A 17269-nucleotide genomic window follows, 5' to 3' on the forward strand; every position below is an offset into this window, starting at 1 on the left:
GGGCCCTATTAGCAAAACTGGAGTTGGTGCTTGCCTATAACCTTTACCCAGTGGTAAAGGCACTCACATGGGATATGCAAGATGTTGGTTTGAATCCCTGCTCTGGCAAAGGGAATTGCACCCAGGATTCACCCATTCCAGGTGAGTGTCCTAACCACTGAGCTAAATGTTACAAGGAAGACATTACTGCTACATCCTCATCCTCCAGCCACTCTCTGTATTTAGCCTTTAATTTTCTTTTTAAAATGCCTAAGAACAAAATTTTTCATAAGACCAATGCAAAATTTATATCAACTTTTTTGATTTGCTGAAATTTTTCAGAATTTACAGTAGCTGTTTGGCCCAAAACCTTTTATTTCATTTTTGGGACTGCCGGAACACTGAAATCAGTTATTTGCTCAGCTCTATAAAGGATACCAACTGGAAATAACCTAGAGATGTGAAACCATTGTTACATTAGAAGGAAATCAGAAGGCTACTATCTGGTGTAATCAATGTATAAACAAATTAGTGTGCATGCACACTGAGTCAATCGATAAATAAAGGTCCCAATTTTGCAAGTTTCATTTAGGGAAAATCCCATTCCATTCAATGGAATTTGAATAAAACTTTTTTTTAAAAAGAAAATTTGAGTCATGAGAGAGTTTCTGCTTTAACATTGCCTATTTTGGAAAGTGCAGAGTGTATGAAAAAGGAAGCCATAGCAGAAATTGTTTTACAACCTTAACTACAGTGGTTATTGGTGCCTTCTGTAATAGGACTATCCAAGATGGGGTGCAAGTCATTGGCTGGTTCATCTGGGTATATCTCACTGAATCAATTCCCTGCCATTGCAGAAGCCTCAAGTATTGGTGCAACTCCATCCCTCCTGTTGTCTGCCTCTGGCACATGATGGTTTAGTCTCCTGAGGGCTGTAATACCTAATTCTGGTTGATGGCTTGGTGTGGGGTGGCTGGGTGACTTGCGGCCTGCGATATACAGGAGGCCAGACTAGATGGATCTAGTGGTCCCTTCTGGCCTTGAACTCTGACTCTGGTTAAAGTGAGATGGGATACTTCTTTTCATGGACCTCTTATGATTGGTCCTTTTATAATGCTAAGTTCTTTAGTCTAGTTGGCATCTTGCTTCAGAACATCCTTGAGATAACTCTGGAAAATGTTTCCAACAGTGTTTTATTATCTAGCTTTTACCTGTGCTCGGAGGAATAAAGAAATTTTGAACTAGATATCACATGAAAGTGGAGGTTTCCCACTACAACACACTGCATACATTGCAATTACTTTTTGATGCTTCTATCTATGAGAAATTGGTTTCCTAATATAGGCAGACAGTGTTTTTGTTTAAGTGCCATTGACTTTCAATGAGATTTAGAAGCTGAAGTCACTGGCACTCTTGATGATTTTACCCATGGTATCGAATACATATTGAATAGAAGAGGTGGCAGGAAAGAACCTTGCAGCACCCCTCATGAGAAGACCTTCAGGGACAGGAATGCAGTTTCCCAGTACTACAGTAGGGGATCACCCTGAGAAAAACAACCAATTACATAAAGGGCCACTCTGCAATACTTTGTGGCCAAACAGTATCAAAGATAGATGATGGGTCTAAAAAGAATCAGGAATATGCCTGGTCTGTGTGAAGGACTAACAGGAAACCATCACTATCTTCACACCATGGTGAGATCTAAAACAAAATTGAATAAGAACATAAGAATGGCCATACTGGGTCAGATCAATGGTCCTTCTAGCCCTGTCTTCCAGTGGCCAATGCCAGGTGCCCCAGAGGGAATGAAAAGAACAGGGCAATTATCCATCCCCTATCATCAACTCCCAGCTTCTGACAGTCAGAGGTTAGAGCTACCAAGAGCATGGGATTGCATCCCTGCCCATCTTGGCTCATAACTATTGATGGACCTATCCTCCATGAACTTATCTAATTCTTTTTGAATCCAGTTATACATTTGGCCTTCACAACATTCCCTGACAATGAATTCCACTGTATGAAGAAGTACTTCTTTGTTTTAAACCTGCTGCCTATTAATTTAATTGGTTTCCAGTTGACCCATGGTTCTTGTGTTCTGTGAATCAGAAAATATCAGTTACTGCCAGAGTCGCCTCACCATAACCTCAGTAATCCTCCTCAAAACAGGAAGAATAGATAGAGGCAACATGTTAACTGGTCAGGTGATCCCCACCAAGGCATGACTTCTAGAACAAAGGAGTGACAGTTCCTTGTTTTAAGTAATGTTGGCACTTTTTGCTCCTCCTTCGGGAGATACTGACTCTCTCCACCAGTAGTGGCCCTATAGTGGATTTTATCACTGTGAGGGATAATGATACAAATTGCAGGTTATGGGACCATAATCCCTAAAATCACCTCATGAGTTGTCTACAAAATCCTGTTGTTACCACTGGCTCATTATTGATTTTCTTGAAATACAAATAAACCAGTAAGTTTAAATGCAACCACCCAGCATCCATGCAATGTTAAAATTAATAAATTAAGCATATGGGAATTATGAAAATTTGAGTTTGTTCCCACAATGGCCCACATTACATACTTGTCTTCTTACAAGTAAATAATACCATTGTTACCTTTTATGATTAAATATATAGGAGGTACAATGAAGTCAAGTTAACTGCATTGAAGGAAACTTTGGGCCCAATTCTACAACTGGATGACCATGGACACAGGGGTCCAGTTGCAAGACTGCAACCTTAATCTAGTGTTTCTTGTTTTCTGAGACCTCCATTTTCAACCTTAAATAGTGACTATATTGACAAATTGGGGGGAAAAAAGTGCATGTTTTCCTTCAGAACCATGCTTTGTCATAAGACTATTTGAATTGGTGTCAACATTTGTAAACTCACAAATTAACTGAAGTGTTTTCATTTCAATTTCTAAAATAACTGCAAACTAAATTACTGCATCTTTTAGCTAGTTTGGAACTTTTTCAGGTAGCCAAATCATCACTTCATTATGAAAACAATTTTAAATAGAGCTCTAGAAAAGTTAAAATGAGTGATCAGAGGAAGTTTAGCACAACAAACTGTGTGCTCTCAGCTGAGGCTAGTTATATTCTGTACTGTGGTATTATTTGAGCCCTTTCTATCCTTACTTTTCTGAATAAGTGAAAGAAAATAACCCAGCTACTGTGGCATGGCACCTTCCCAGTCTCCCCAGCCTCCGCTGCTTTTAGCCCTGGCAAGACAGGCTTGGGTAATATAGTCCCTCTTGGTGGCACAGGGGAAGTCCGTTTCTTCTCTCCACCAGTCTTTTTAGCTTATTTTTCTTCCTTATGGGAGGGAATGCAGCCTCTCCTCCTGGTGAGGCTCACTGCCTTGCTACTCCTAACCTACTGGCAGCAAGACTTCTTCTCTCTCCCCTACTCTCCCCAGGGGAGAGTTTAAAAAGGTCTCAGGCAGCCTTTAGTTGGAATCAGCTGATCCTAATTAACCTCAGGTAGCTCCTTCTCAGCTGATTCTAATTGATACCCTGGTAACCCCTTCTCAGGTGAACCTGAGTGACCCATAGTTACCCCCAGTTGATAGGGAGGAGGGCCTTTTAACCCTCTAAGAGTGATTTCTACACACACACCCTGACCCTTGCAGCTGTCTGTCCTGAGTTTATCACACTACAAAATCAAATATTATTCATAAGGTGAATTGAAGAAAAAATATTTCTTAGAGGGGCTCAAAACATAAAAACTGGATCAAGATTTTGAACCCCAAATTTGAGATGTGCTCAAATCCAGGATTAAGGTTCAAACCACTATAAAAATCTGGGTTCAGAAGCCCAATGCCCCAATTCATCTAAGTTAAGAGCTTCAGATAAGAGGATTTGATTTGCCTCCATGGTAATATGATCAGGACAAACAGCACAGTTTTCCTCTGGATTGGTGGATGTCATCTACATTTAAAAAACAGGTGTACAGCAGCACTCAGGGTACTTTTAGGAAGGGACAAAAGGTGGCTTCACACCACCTTCCCCTTTCTCTTTTGGATCCTGGAGCCAGGTAAGGGATAGTTTGGCCCTCAGCAAAATTTAAAATGGCCACAGAGTTCATATATTAATGATTTTGTTCCTATTCTTGAGATACTATAGTCATGCATTCCAGGCAATATCCACAAATATCAGTAGCAATTTTGAATGTCTTTTTGAGGGAGGCACTATTTATTTTCTCCCAGAAAAAAGATGATGTATTCCATGTGCAGTATGTTGTTTACTAAACATTTACATTTTTAGGATCCTTTTCTCCTTCCAATGTCTTCCAGTCATTTTTGTTTGAATAGGATTAATGCAGTAGCTGAGGTAGTTTTCTGGAGGTTGTTTGAAAGGGAGATTGTCTTTGACTCACTCCAGAAAGCAGAGCATTGCAATAGTGCAGAATTTTTATAAATATAGGTAATTACCAACAGAACTCTCTGCTGTGTATGCACTGTGAAATGTAACACTCATGCATCTAAATTTGAACATTTCTAAGTTTGTTTAATTTAACAAGTTTGAACATTAAAAAAAATCCATTTAGGTTCTCCCAACACATCCAGGATCCTTCATTCCCTCGCTTTCCCCCATCCCTGTTCCCAAAGCACAATGTGGGCTGGAGCCCCTATGGCGTTCCCAGGATGACTGACCCGTTAAGAAGACCCTAAGATCCTTTAGAAAGAAGTAGTGCAGCAGCACCTACTGAGACATTAGAAGCCACCTGATATCACATATATCTAGCCTCTGCACAGCCAGGACTCTAGAGATATGTAGCCCTAGCAGATCCCCTTGACTCCTCCCCATCAGCTCAAAAAGACTGATACATTCAGGAACTCCAATGATGTCAGAAGTTCCAGACTCCATGAGCAGCATCATGGGCCTGGGAGATGGAGTGTTGGGTGGGGAAGTGGGCCACCAAATAGTCAGACATCAGCTGCACCTTCATAGCCCCAGACTACAGTAACATCAGATCATATTCTTTCTAACTGCTCAGTGCATTTTCTGTCCTTCTGTGGGGACTTGCACTTGCTCTTTGGGGAAGCAGCAGAGGGAGTGAGATGACCGTTAGCCTTCCTTCTCCACATAGAGGGAGGAGGCCCATCATGGGAAGGAGTTGTGTGGAAAGTGTAAATTGCTTTTAAAGAAGGCACTAATAATGCTGAGTGAAGGGGTAATTGGGGATTGTCCGTACAGAAGGGGGATAATACATAAAATAGTGTGGAAAAGCAAGGGGAGCAAATGTAAAGAGAGCTCATGGGCCTATGGTTTGTTTATCCTTCTAAAAATTCCCGAGTTAAAATGTTCCCTCATGTAAGTGCTGAATCTTAGCTCCTATTCTCCTCTTCCCCCTTGTTCTGCTGTCCCTTGTCTTTACAGTGTAAGCTCAGAAGCAAGGGACTGAGTATTTCTGTGGATGTGTGTAACACCTAGCACAACTGGGCTTCAATTCCTGATTTTTTTTTCAGGGGTTACTAAAATATTAAGCAATTTTCCTCATCTGTTGGGCCCCAGTCCTAGAAAGAATTAGGTGTGTTAACTGGATGTGCTATGAGCAGCCCCATTGAAATTAATGGGACTACTCAGAGTGCATAAAGTTAAATCTTGGGAGGACCTGGGCCTCACTCAAGCGGAGTGCTTTTCTAGGTGACATTTGCATTCTCGGGAGTGAGTACATTTAACTCACATTCTTTCTCTATCCAATAAACACCAACCTTTAAAAGTTAAGGCCACACATTGAGGCCAGAGCTGACTCACTTCGATACTACATGCTTCACCAAGGATGTCATTCTAAACAATGGAAATCTTTAAATGTTAAGAAGAGGCAGTATGTTCCACAATTGAAAATTTGAGCTTAATGTCAAACTAAATAAATAAATAAATAAATAAATACATAAAAATCCACTTTTAGATAGAGGGAATTATTTCTGAGTGTAGGAGTTGGTAGAAAAATAAGGGTAGCACTTAAGATTAAGCAAGGTGGAGGAGGAAATGTCTGTAGAGGAGAGAGTGGATTTTAATATCCTTAAGGAACAAAGTTAAATCAAAAGGAAGCTAAAGTTACTCTATCCATCAGAAATAATACCAATAAAAAGAGAATGCAAAGGTACAGAGCATTCTTTGTTACATTACATGGCCACTTGGTCTAGGTTACCTGGCTATTATGCTTTAAATACCTCAGTAACAGGATAAAAAAATGATTAATGTACATCTATACCCTGGAACTGGGTTGATCTCATTCATACCTCCATTTAAGTCTAGCTGTGTACTTTGTTGCAAGCATAGATATTAGATTTGAAAATGGTCCTCAGAGCACTTGCTTGGTGGTCTATCGAGAGCTGGGAAGTCCCAGGGTGCTGGCTCCTCCTTTGTTTCCAGCTCAGCCAAATGGAACAGATGGGAGTGAACGGAGAGCAAAAGCAGACAATGGGTGAAGTCCTGGCCCTAGTGAAGTCAGTTGTAAAACTCCCACTGACTTCAGTGGGGTGAGGGGCAGGATTTCACCCATTGTCTAATTGTTTTAAAAAAGGATGAACGTTCAAGACAGTAACACTTTCCTCTTACTTTCTCCATCTAAGCAATTGCTTTCATTCCAGGGATGTTGTGAAGGAAGGAAGCGGTCTGTGCAATAGCAAATCAGTGGGAGAGTGGTCCACAACACAGTCACTCTAAAAAATTATACTGCACGCTATGAACAAACTTGTGAACACCTTTCTTAGTTGTTTATGTAAATCCCAATTTCCTTGCTAGTGTAGCATTGTTTCCCTCAGCATAATGTATCTTCTGCTTAGTCTGGTCTAGTCTATATTTAAATCTCCTCACCACCACTCCTCCACAGCCTAATCTGAGTCTCAGGAACTCTTTCCCCCTATTCAACTGAAATATTCCCAAACTTAATTTCATGCCATGACTCTACGTAGAGGACTCATACTACCCTCGTCACTGAAGCATTTGAGCATTAACAAATTGTCACTGGAATATCAAATATATGGTCCAGTTTATTCTTCTTTTCCATATGCAGCTGGGGGGGCTGTCCTAGTTCTTTTTCCCCTTTCCTACTCCCACCCCACCCAACTTTGTTGCACTTGTTGAGACTGTGGGAAAGCTATATTGTGATTGTGACCGGGCACAACACCTGACCCAGCCCTCTGTCATGCCAGCTCCAATTAAGGGAGGTAAATTGAAGCTGGCTAGAGAAACCTGTGCCTGATTGGCAAAGGGAAAACAGCTGTCAGCCTGATAAGCCTGGGGCTGCATAAAAGCCTCAGAGGAAGGAAGCTAAGGGGGCAGACAGAAAGATGGAAGCACTTCTTTCCTGGCTGTAGAGACTGAAGTCCCTAAGGCTGAAACCCCCAAACTGTGTGTGGTGAGAAGGTGGTGGGACTTGTATACTGTAAATAAACTGCATTGGTGATTGAGCCAGCAGGTCTCTGAGTGGTTTTTGGAGCAGAGGCAGGAGCAAAGAGAGCTCTGTGAGGCCATGTTACAGAGATGAGTTTTACCACTGTGCTTGAAAGCCACGCAATTCGTGGTCTGCATCTCTTCCATAGTCTTGAGGTAACTGCTGAAAAAGCTGTCTCCTGTTCTCATGACTTTCACCTTAAAATTGGGAGTTTCATATTCACTGAGTAACATATTACTCTAGGATGACTGTTGTCAGAGATGCAGAAGCAGCCTCTTAGGAAACATAAGTCAGCTCCAAACAGGGATTTAAGCATTGGGATGTAGGCCATGAATTTTTCTCAGTGTTTCCAGTGTCCATAGTATACATTTCCATCCACCAAGAAATGTCAGTCTAGTTCCTGTTTTTAGTGTTCATGTTGGAGATTCAGAAGAAATACCAAGAACTGAAATTACACTGGGACATGAATAATCCTCAACCTTAGAAGTAATCACCTCAAGACAAGATTAAGGCACACTGATGCTGCAGCATGAAGGATCTGCACTACTTAAAGCTCATGGATAAATAATAAATGAAGGGCTTAATTTCCATGGTTGACAATCCAGCACCTCTTTTAAGTGCAATGCTAAATTAATTTAAAATAAGTGTGACAGGGTGCTGGAAAACAGCACTCTGGTCACTGCAGCTACAAGTAGTTGCTCTGGAGTAGCTGTGATTAGGAAGAGCTGTGCCAGACTGATGGATTGGGATGAGCTGAGGAGAACCCAGAAGGCTGATTAGCATGCCATCCAAGAGGTAGAAAAGGCACAGGAAGGAAGTGCTAAGGGGGAAGAGGCAGGCTGGCAGAATCGGGAATGATTTCTCAGGGGGAAGATACCTTCTGTCTCCCCCGCACCCCTATTTGGCCAAGTGAGCTAAGGATTGCATGATAGTGTAAATACAGAACTGCAGGAGTTTCTTTGGGTGATGGGGAGAACATGGTGAAATAAACCATGAGGAGTTTGACTAGGAGGTCTCCAAGTTGTTCGTTGCTCAAAAAGAGGAGCCAGACACCACCCTGTCATAAACAGGTTTCTATCCAGACAACTACATACCACTAACCTTACTACCCATATATTATATACCTGCATAAATCTGACACTTGTCTTTGTGACTCATTTGTAACATTTATAATCAGACTTACTCTTAAAAATACCTATAGCGTGATCCCAGGCTGACAGTTTAATAGCTTTATCTCTAACTACTGTTCACAGAAAAAGCTCAGAGGAACAAAAGTGGCTTTGTATGGATGACAGAATCTCTGATATTTCAAATGTAACACATTTTAAAGCAAAGATGTATTTACTATTCCCTGTGCAAAATCATGATACAGACTAAACAATCCTACTGTAAATTCAATAAAAACAGAATTTTCTCTTGCCCTGGGACAGAGTATGAGAGAGAGTTGGCTTCAGGCACTTTGCAATGGATACTTGACTGAGCCATCTTCATAGCAATTCTTAATTCTAGCTCTGCCTTGCCATAGACAAGAAACTCAATCTTTTATACTCCTGAGTTGGAGCTAATGAGATCTGCTGGGCGAGTCAGCAGAAAAGCTCTGTACCTCCAGGCAGACCAATAACAAAATCAATACCTGCCCCCCCTAAATGGTTACATCCAAACTCTGTTACTGTAACTCCTGTTTATAAACATATATCCCAGGAAAAAAAATCCATTTTCCTCTTATGAAAAATTAATTATACAAGGATGGTTGTTTCAAAGTCCTGGGAATTTGCCATTTTCTATAGTGTGTATATGAAGTGGCTGGAGAAAATGTGTCAGACAGGGTCTTAAAGGTCATTAGACTGTCTTAACTGTCAAGAGGGTATGTTGGCTACTAGTAACACATTATCAGCCCTACGGTATGTCATGTAGTTACTTCTGATAGTACAAAAATATGCCAAAAAAGTTGCTTGATTAGAGACTGTTCAAGGAGGGATTAACTTGAAGCCTTGACATGGCCTTTTAATGTTACTCCAGACCCGAAACAACTAGACTTTGGCCTGGTCTGCACTAGAAGATTAAGTAGGCTTAACTAGTTGCTTAGGGAAGTGAAAAATCCACACCCATGAGCTGCAAAGTTAAGCCAACCTACCCCCCAGAGCAGACAGCCCTATACCAATAAAATAATTCTTCTGTCAATCTAGCTATCACTGCTCAGGGAAGCAAATTACCAGTGCTGACAGGAGACCCTTCCCAATGGTGTAGGTAGTGTCTACACTAAAGAGCTACAAGATTTGACATAGCTACACTCTATCATAGCTGCACCCATTCCTAGCTAATCTTCTATCATCGTTAGTGCTATTCAGAAAATTTGGGGGGAGAAGATGGTTATAAAATAGAATAAGTTTTCAAGGGCCCCATCTCGAATCAGAACATGATCAATGTATCATGGTTGCTTCTGCTCTTGGTTAAAGTCACCCATTGTGGTGTCACAGATCCAAAAGGTGGGCATTTCTCTTGCCTCTGAAACTGGTTAAATCTTAGTTGTACCATGCTGCATGGCCCAGAAAAACACTGACTGCCATGGGGTATTATTCAAACTCCTCAAACCAAGTGATGCTATATTCCTCTTTCATATCCTTCACCCATTTCTACTCCATTGTTTTGGGAACATGTCACAACAAGACTGGCCCTTTGTCATAGAAATTACATCCCCTCCCCTTAATAACTTTAAAACAAACTTCATTTGTGTTGCGGAAAACCAGTTCACTCTTCAACGGAGGGGATATAAACAAGGGAGTTAGAAGCAAATATACATTTGCTAAAGAGCTGGTCTGAAAATGGAATTTCCTTCCCATGGTCAATTCTGACATTTAAAAGTTTGTTTTTGTTTCAGTTCAGAATGAAAACAGGCCTATTTTCCACAAAATGAAAATTTCCAAAAATCTATTTGAAACCATTGAAATATTTTGTTTTAAATTAAAAACATAATGTATAAATGTAGTAAAATTAACGTCAGAACAAAATAAGATGAAAATGGTTTGCTTCTGCTTTAACAAAAGAATAAGTGGAAAGAAATCTTTCTTCCTTCCATCAAAACTGTCATCAAAATTGACACAGTCCTGTAATAAGTGTAGATTTTGACAAAACTACATTTTCCAAAAGAAAAATATTCAGCTCTAGTTTGAAGGTTTGTGCAGGAAAGTGCATAAAAGAGAATCCTCTGCAGATTGTTAAAAAGAGCAATATAGACAGGATAAAAGACTGTTCTTAATAGAAGTGAAGAGTTTATTAAACCCTAGAATAGAGCAACAGCAGAGAGCAAACAGTAAGTGGTAAAATAAAAAGGCCAGTGCATTTGTAAAGTCTATTATAGTTTGGCATGTGGCCCCCCCAAAAAAAAGTCAGACCTGAAGAGAACCAATTCAAACTAGTTTCAGAGGAGGTTGGTTCTTGCAGGAAGAGTTGTTTACTGTAAAGGCAGATTGTTATGGGGCTTTGCAACATCCTGCTGTGGGCTCCACAATACCAACTCCAAGAGGAAAAACAGGAAAGCTGAGTTCTCAAAGTTTGCCTAGAGAAAATTCCCCCAGCACAGCCATTCTGGAAACCACAGAGAACTGGTCCATCAAGGGTTAAAGCAGCTAGCAACAGCCATCATGGCCATGCTGGCCCAGATAAAAGAAGCTGTGTGGCCTCAGCAAGACAGTTCCTAGCTGGAACTAGAGGAGTGAGGAAGGATACTCTGGTCTCGTTGATAAACTTTCTAATGGTCAGGGTCTACGGCTGGCTGAACTTATATAGTTGAGATATTGCAGGAAATAGAACCTGAAGATGTTGGTCTGATGTAAGGCTGGAAATAAAAGGGCCTAGTAGGCAGGAGGCCCAAGGAAATAGTGATGTATCTGATTAAGGAGTATGTGGCTGCTGTTTATGCGGTCTCTGGGTTTGGAATCTGGAGTAGTGCGTGGGTTCCTCTATTGATCACAGGTAAATTGCCATAAACCCAAAGAAGGGATCAAGGGTAATTAGGAAGCCCAAACAAAGGGTTGAATTTAAAGGGCCCAGAGCAGGGGCTGAAGACACCAATGAGATTAAATAGGTTTGTTTGTTGGACTCTTTAATATCCTGGAAGAGATGCACTTGGACTTTGTGACTTGGCTAGAGGGCCAAGCCACTGAAGACCTGCAAAGGTCAGTTGACAGCCTGCAGGGAGTACGAGGGATGAAAAAAGGAGTGTGAAATCATACCCAGCTGCTTGGAGGTGTTCACGAGGTGTATGCCCCTTTACAAGGTCCTATGTTGAAGGGGCTGGGGGGAAGGAAGAGAGCACACAGCCTAGGAAAACTTGGCCCAGGGAAGTAGATGATGTGGCATGGCACAATTCTATTAAACTGACTGATGATTTAATAGAAACAAACTGAGCAGTGGTTGTCACAAATAAATGTGAACTATACCAAAAAACTTCTTTTGCATCCTTTTATACTAACTTCCTTTAAACTCCTATCTAGCACAGAGATAATTCCTTAGCCCTGGTCTACACTGCAGTATAACTGTGTCACTCAGGGGTGTACTGACCAAACTCCTGGTGTAGACAGTGCTATGTTGATGGGAGGGCTTCTCCTGTCAACGTAGCTACTGCCTCTGGGGAGGTGGAGTATCTACTCCGACAGGAGAAGCTGTCCCGTTGGCTTAGGTAGCGCTTCAGGAAGTACTACAGTGGCGCAGCTGCACCAGTGCAGTTGCACTGCTGCAGTGCTGTAAGTGTAGACAAGCCTGGAGGCACTAAGGATGAAATTTACCAAGCAGCATTAGGGCTGCATGAGGCCTGTGCAGTGGAACTACTACATGTATCATGATCAATGGAACTGGAGTCAGAGGGCCCATATTTTCTGGAGGGACTGTTATGGACAGGCACCAGTAGAACTGGGAATGCATTTAGGCTGGAAGCAACTCAGCCACATGGACAGAGCAGTGCAAAGGGTGTAATGAATGTAAGGGGACTGTTGTCCCTTACTAACATTCAATGTGGGTGTTCTGGTTGGATAGCTCCCAGTACCAAAAGAAAGGGGAAGGGTCAACAGGAAATCAGGAACTTGAGACTGACAGTCCCCAGGAACAATGGGAAGAGGCCAATGCTCCAGGTTAGCCTGATTTACAGGGTGGGCAGGCTAATCAGGGAGTCAGGAGGCCAGGGGGGTCCCGTCCTCTGTGTGTGAGCTGGAATTGCCTGGGTCAGACGGAGCGGGACTGAGCTAAGGAGAAAGCAGGGGCCCAAGCTGAGCTGGGGAGCAGAGCAGTGCCAGCCAGAGGGGCCAGAAAAGCAGCCCAGGGAGCAAGTCAGAGCTAGGAGCAGAGTCACAGAAGCAGCCCAGAGAGCAGACCTGTGCTGGGAGCAGAGCTGCAGCAACCAGAGCCAGGGAGGCCAGAGAATGAGCCCAGGGAGCTGGAGGCAGAGCAGCAGCAGCTGTGCTGAGGCAGAGTGCTGGGGCTGGGGCTGGGGCTGGAGCTGTCCGGAGCCAGTGAGCAGCTGGGGAGAGTGGGAGGGGGGACCCTGGACAGCAGGCCCTGGACAGCAGGCCCAGCACAGGGAGATGCCCCTAGCCAAGACACCTTGCAGGCCAGACTTGTAGGGGGATCATAACCCTGACGGAGCAGGGGCAACGCTGGTAAGAAGGTTCCTGCCACCTAGAGCCTGAGAGCGTATGGCCACCGCCAGAGCAAGAGTCCGACCCACAGCATCCCTGCAGCACAGCCAGGGCCTGAGAATGAGGCCTGGGATGTGTGAGGAACAGACTGTGAATTGGCTTTACATTCCAGAGATGCTGGTTGTGATGTCCCCATGACACAGAGCGGAGTCTGTTTTCATTTAACCCATTTGTCTTTTTTTTTAATTGATTGTTGTTTAATACATTTTATTTGCTTTGAACTGTATGGAATGATCAGTGGATCAGGGAAGCATCCAGTGCAGATAGAGCACCTGGAGTGGGGACACCCTAGTCCCTGCCTTAAGTGACCACAACAAGGTTGGGGGTTGAGCCCCCCAGGAATCCTGGGCCCAGCCTTGTTGGGGTTATGTGGACTCTGCCACACAGGAGAGTGAAAGGGGAGTCCTCAAAATCAGGCAGGCCTCTGGGTAAAGGGAGTGGGAGCGAGGACTCAGATCCTTTCACTAGCCCACTTCACCAGGGTAGTGTGTAAGTCAGGAAAGTTCCCCACAATAGCAGGACCATTCTCCGTCTTACATAAAGTTCCACTTGTTCAACTTGACCTGCATTCAGCGTCACTCATTGCAAATGAAACATGGTGGCAGTGTTTGAGCTGTGAGTTGTCTGCAGTACAGCAGATGGCAGCGTGAGCCATGGAACTCAATTTGAAGCACCCTAAAGTGTCGGATTTTGCAGACATAAACTTAGCCCCATGATGGAGCCGGTGGAAGGAGGAGTTTGAGCTACATGCAGATGTGACCATGCAGGAGGAAGAAAGCAGCAGGAAAGTACAACTTACAAGTCTACCTTACTGGGGAACAAGGCAGAGAGATCTGCACGACTTTGAAACATACCAGTGCTCCAAGCCTCACAGCAATCCTAGGAGCCCTGGGCACCTGTAGCTCCCCAAAACAGAACAAAGTTGTCCAGCAACACGGGTTTTTCACTAGAGACCAATCTGAAGGGGAGGGACTAGACCCTATGTCAACACCTTAAGCACACTGGCTGCTATATGCAGTTTTGGGGACTTAGCCCTGGTCTACACTGGGGGGGGATCGATCTAAGTTATGCAACTTCTGCTATGTGAATAACATAGCTGAAGTCAACGTACTTAGATCAACTTACCATGGTGTCTTCACTGCGGTGAGTAGACTGCTGCTGTTCTCCCATCGACTCTGCCTGTGCCTCTCGTGGTGCTGGAGTACAGGAGTTGATGGGAGAGGGTTCAAGGGCTGATTTATCACGTCTAGACTAGATGCGATAAATCGATCCCTGCTGGATCTGGTGGGTAGGGTAGACATACCCTAAGGTCTGGTCTACGCTACGCGTTTAAACCGAATTTAGCAGTGTTAAACCGATTTAACCCTGCACCCATACACACAAGACCCTCTATATTGATATAAAGGGCTCCTTAAACCAGTTTCTGTACTCCTCCCCAACAAGAGGAGTAGTGCTGAAATCGGTATTGCCATGTCGGATTAGGGTTAGTGTGGCCGCAAGTCGACAGTATTGGCCTCTGGGCGGTATCCCATAGTGCACCATTGTGACCGCTCTGGAAAGCAATCTGAACTCGGAAGCACTGGCCAGGTAAACAGGAAAAGGCCCGCAAACTTTTGAATTTCATTTCCTGTTTGCCCAGCGTGGAGATCTGATCAGCACAGGTGGCAATGCAGTCCCACATCCAAAAAGAGCTCCAGCATGGACCTTACGGAGGAGGAGACAAATCTATTCTATCAGAGCTCCGTTACAGAAAACGAAATGCCAAAGCATTTGAAAAAATCTCCAGGCTATGATACAGAGTCCACAGCACAGTGCTGCATGACAAGGGTAACAGAAAGCCAAAGAATGAAATGAATGATCATGGAGGGAGGGAGGGGGGACTGAGGACTCCAACTAGGCCGCAGTCTCCGAAAAGCATTTGCATTCTTGGCTGAGCTCTCAATGCCTGAAGGGTCAAAAACATTTTTCTGAGTGTTTCAGGGTACATGTCGTCAATTTACACCCTTTCCCCCACCCCCAGAAGAAAAGGGGGGAAAAAACATTTCTCGCCTCTTTTCAATGTCACCCTATGTCTACTGCATGCTGCTGGTAGACAGGGTGCTGCAGCGCTGAACACCAGCATCCCCTTCCCGATGGCAGATGGTACAATATGACTGATATCCGTCTTCATCATCAGCCCCTGAGTGCTCCTGGCTGGCCTCGGTGAGGTCGGCCGGGGGCACCTGGGTAAAAATGGGAATGACTCCCGGTCATCCCCAGCAGATGGTACAGAACGGCTGGTAACAGTCTTCATCATAGCAACTGGAGGCTGAGCTCTATCAGCCACCCCCTTTCATGTCTAAAGAAAAGATTCTGTCCTGCCTGGACTATCATAGCAGCAGGAGGCTTCCTCCCCTTCATTTTATCTCATTAAAAAGTCAGTGTTTCTTATTCCTGCATTCTTTATTACTTCATCACACAAATGGGGGGACACTTCCATGGTAGCCCAGGAGGGTTCGGGGAGGAGAGAAGCAATGGGTGGGGTTGTTGCAGGGGCACCCCCTAGAATGGCATGTAGCTCATCATTTCTGCGGGATCTCTGGGGCTCTGACACGGAGCGTCTGTGCTCTCTGGTTGTCTAGTACGCTTGCCCCATATTCTAGGCAGGACTGACTCTATTTTTAGACAAAACATAAAGAAGGGAATGACCCGGGAAATCATTCCCATTTTTGTCCATGCTCCCCCTGCCGATATCAGCGAGGCCAGCCAGGAGCACCCATGACAGCAGCAGATGGTACAGAACGGCTGATAACCATCATCTCATTGCCAATTTACAATGGCATGGCAGACGGTGCAATAGGGATAGTAACCGTCTCTGCTACCTTGCAAAGGCAAATGAATGCTGCTATATAGCACTGCAGTACCACGTCTGTCAGCAGCATCCAGTACACGTACGGTGACAGTGACAAAAGGCAAAACGGGCTCCATGGTTGCCATGCTATGGCATTTGCCAGGGCAATCCAGGGAAAAAGGGCGCGAAATGATTGTCTGTCCTTCTTTCACGGAGGAAGGATTGAGTAATGACATTTACCCAGAATCACCCGCGACACTGTTTTTGCATTGGGATCTCAACCCAGAATTCCAATGGGCGGGGGAGACTGCGGGAACTATGGGATAGCTACAGGATAGCTACCCACAGTGCAATGCTCCGGAAATCGACGCTAGCCTCGGTACATGAACGCATGCTGCCAAATTAATATGCTTAGTGTGGCCACATGCACTTGACTTTATACAATCTGTTTTACAAAACCGGTTTATGTAAAATTGGAATAATCCCGTAGTGTAGACATACCCTTAGACTCCATAATGTAATGGAATGCTAATATGCATTATAATGTTCAGCCACTAGGTGGCACTGCATGTAAAATATCTTATTTAAATGACCTTGAGCCATACCTGGCAGAGCATTAAAGGATCTTTAGCCAAACATACCTGGTGTGTATAAGCAAGATCTGTAATCTATCTAGCTCTGATACAAGAGTATTACACCTCTTTCAGGACAGCATAGCCTGCAGCACTTGGGATCATCACCTGTGGGGTTGGTTGCTCCAGGAAGGCAATCTCATGATAGATGGATTCTTAGACATGGGACATGCAGTGGAAGCCTCAAGAGGGAATGAAAGCCATAGGAGACAATACTCAGAGAGACCATACAGAAAACTCAGAATGGAGATACAGACAACCATCCAGAGCCCAACTCTACAGGGAGGGAGGAGACTACAGAAAGAGAGTTTGCTAGAGTCAGAGAGACAGAGATCAGTCATTCCTGGTGAGGTCATCTGTTGTGGAGACCAGACTGTCTCAAAGACTATGTAACTAGCTGGGTCTGTGATAAAGATGAGACTAACTCAGCTATATGCTAGCAACCTCTAGCCAAAGGATTTGGTATTATGAATTGAACTGGAATCAGAGGTCCCTGGAGGGACAGTTATTGAGGGGCACCAGTAGAACAGAGAATTATGCCAGAAGCAACTCTGCCCTATGGACAGAATAATCCACAGAGTTTAACGAATCATAGAATATCAGGAGATCATCTAGTCCACACCCCCTGCTCAAAGCAGGGCCAATCCCCAGACAGATTTTTGCCCCAGATCCCTAAATGGCCCCCTCCACGATTGAGCTCACAACCCTGGGTGTAGCAGGTCAATGCTCAAAC

The sequence above is a fragment of the Gopherus flavomarginatus genome, chromosome 3 (assembly GCF_025201925.1).
Source record: "Gopherus flavomarginatus isolate rGopFla2 chromosome 3, rGopFla2.mat.asm, whole genome shotgun sequence".
Lineage (NCBI taxonomy): Eukaryota > Metazoa > Chordata > Testudines > Testudinidae > Gopherus > Gopherus flavomarginatus.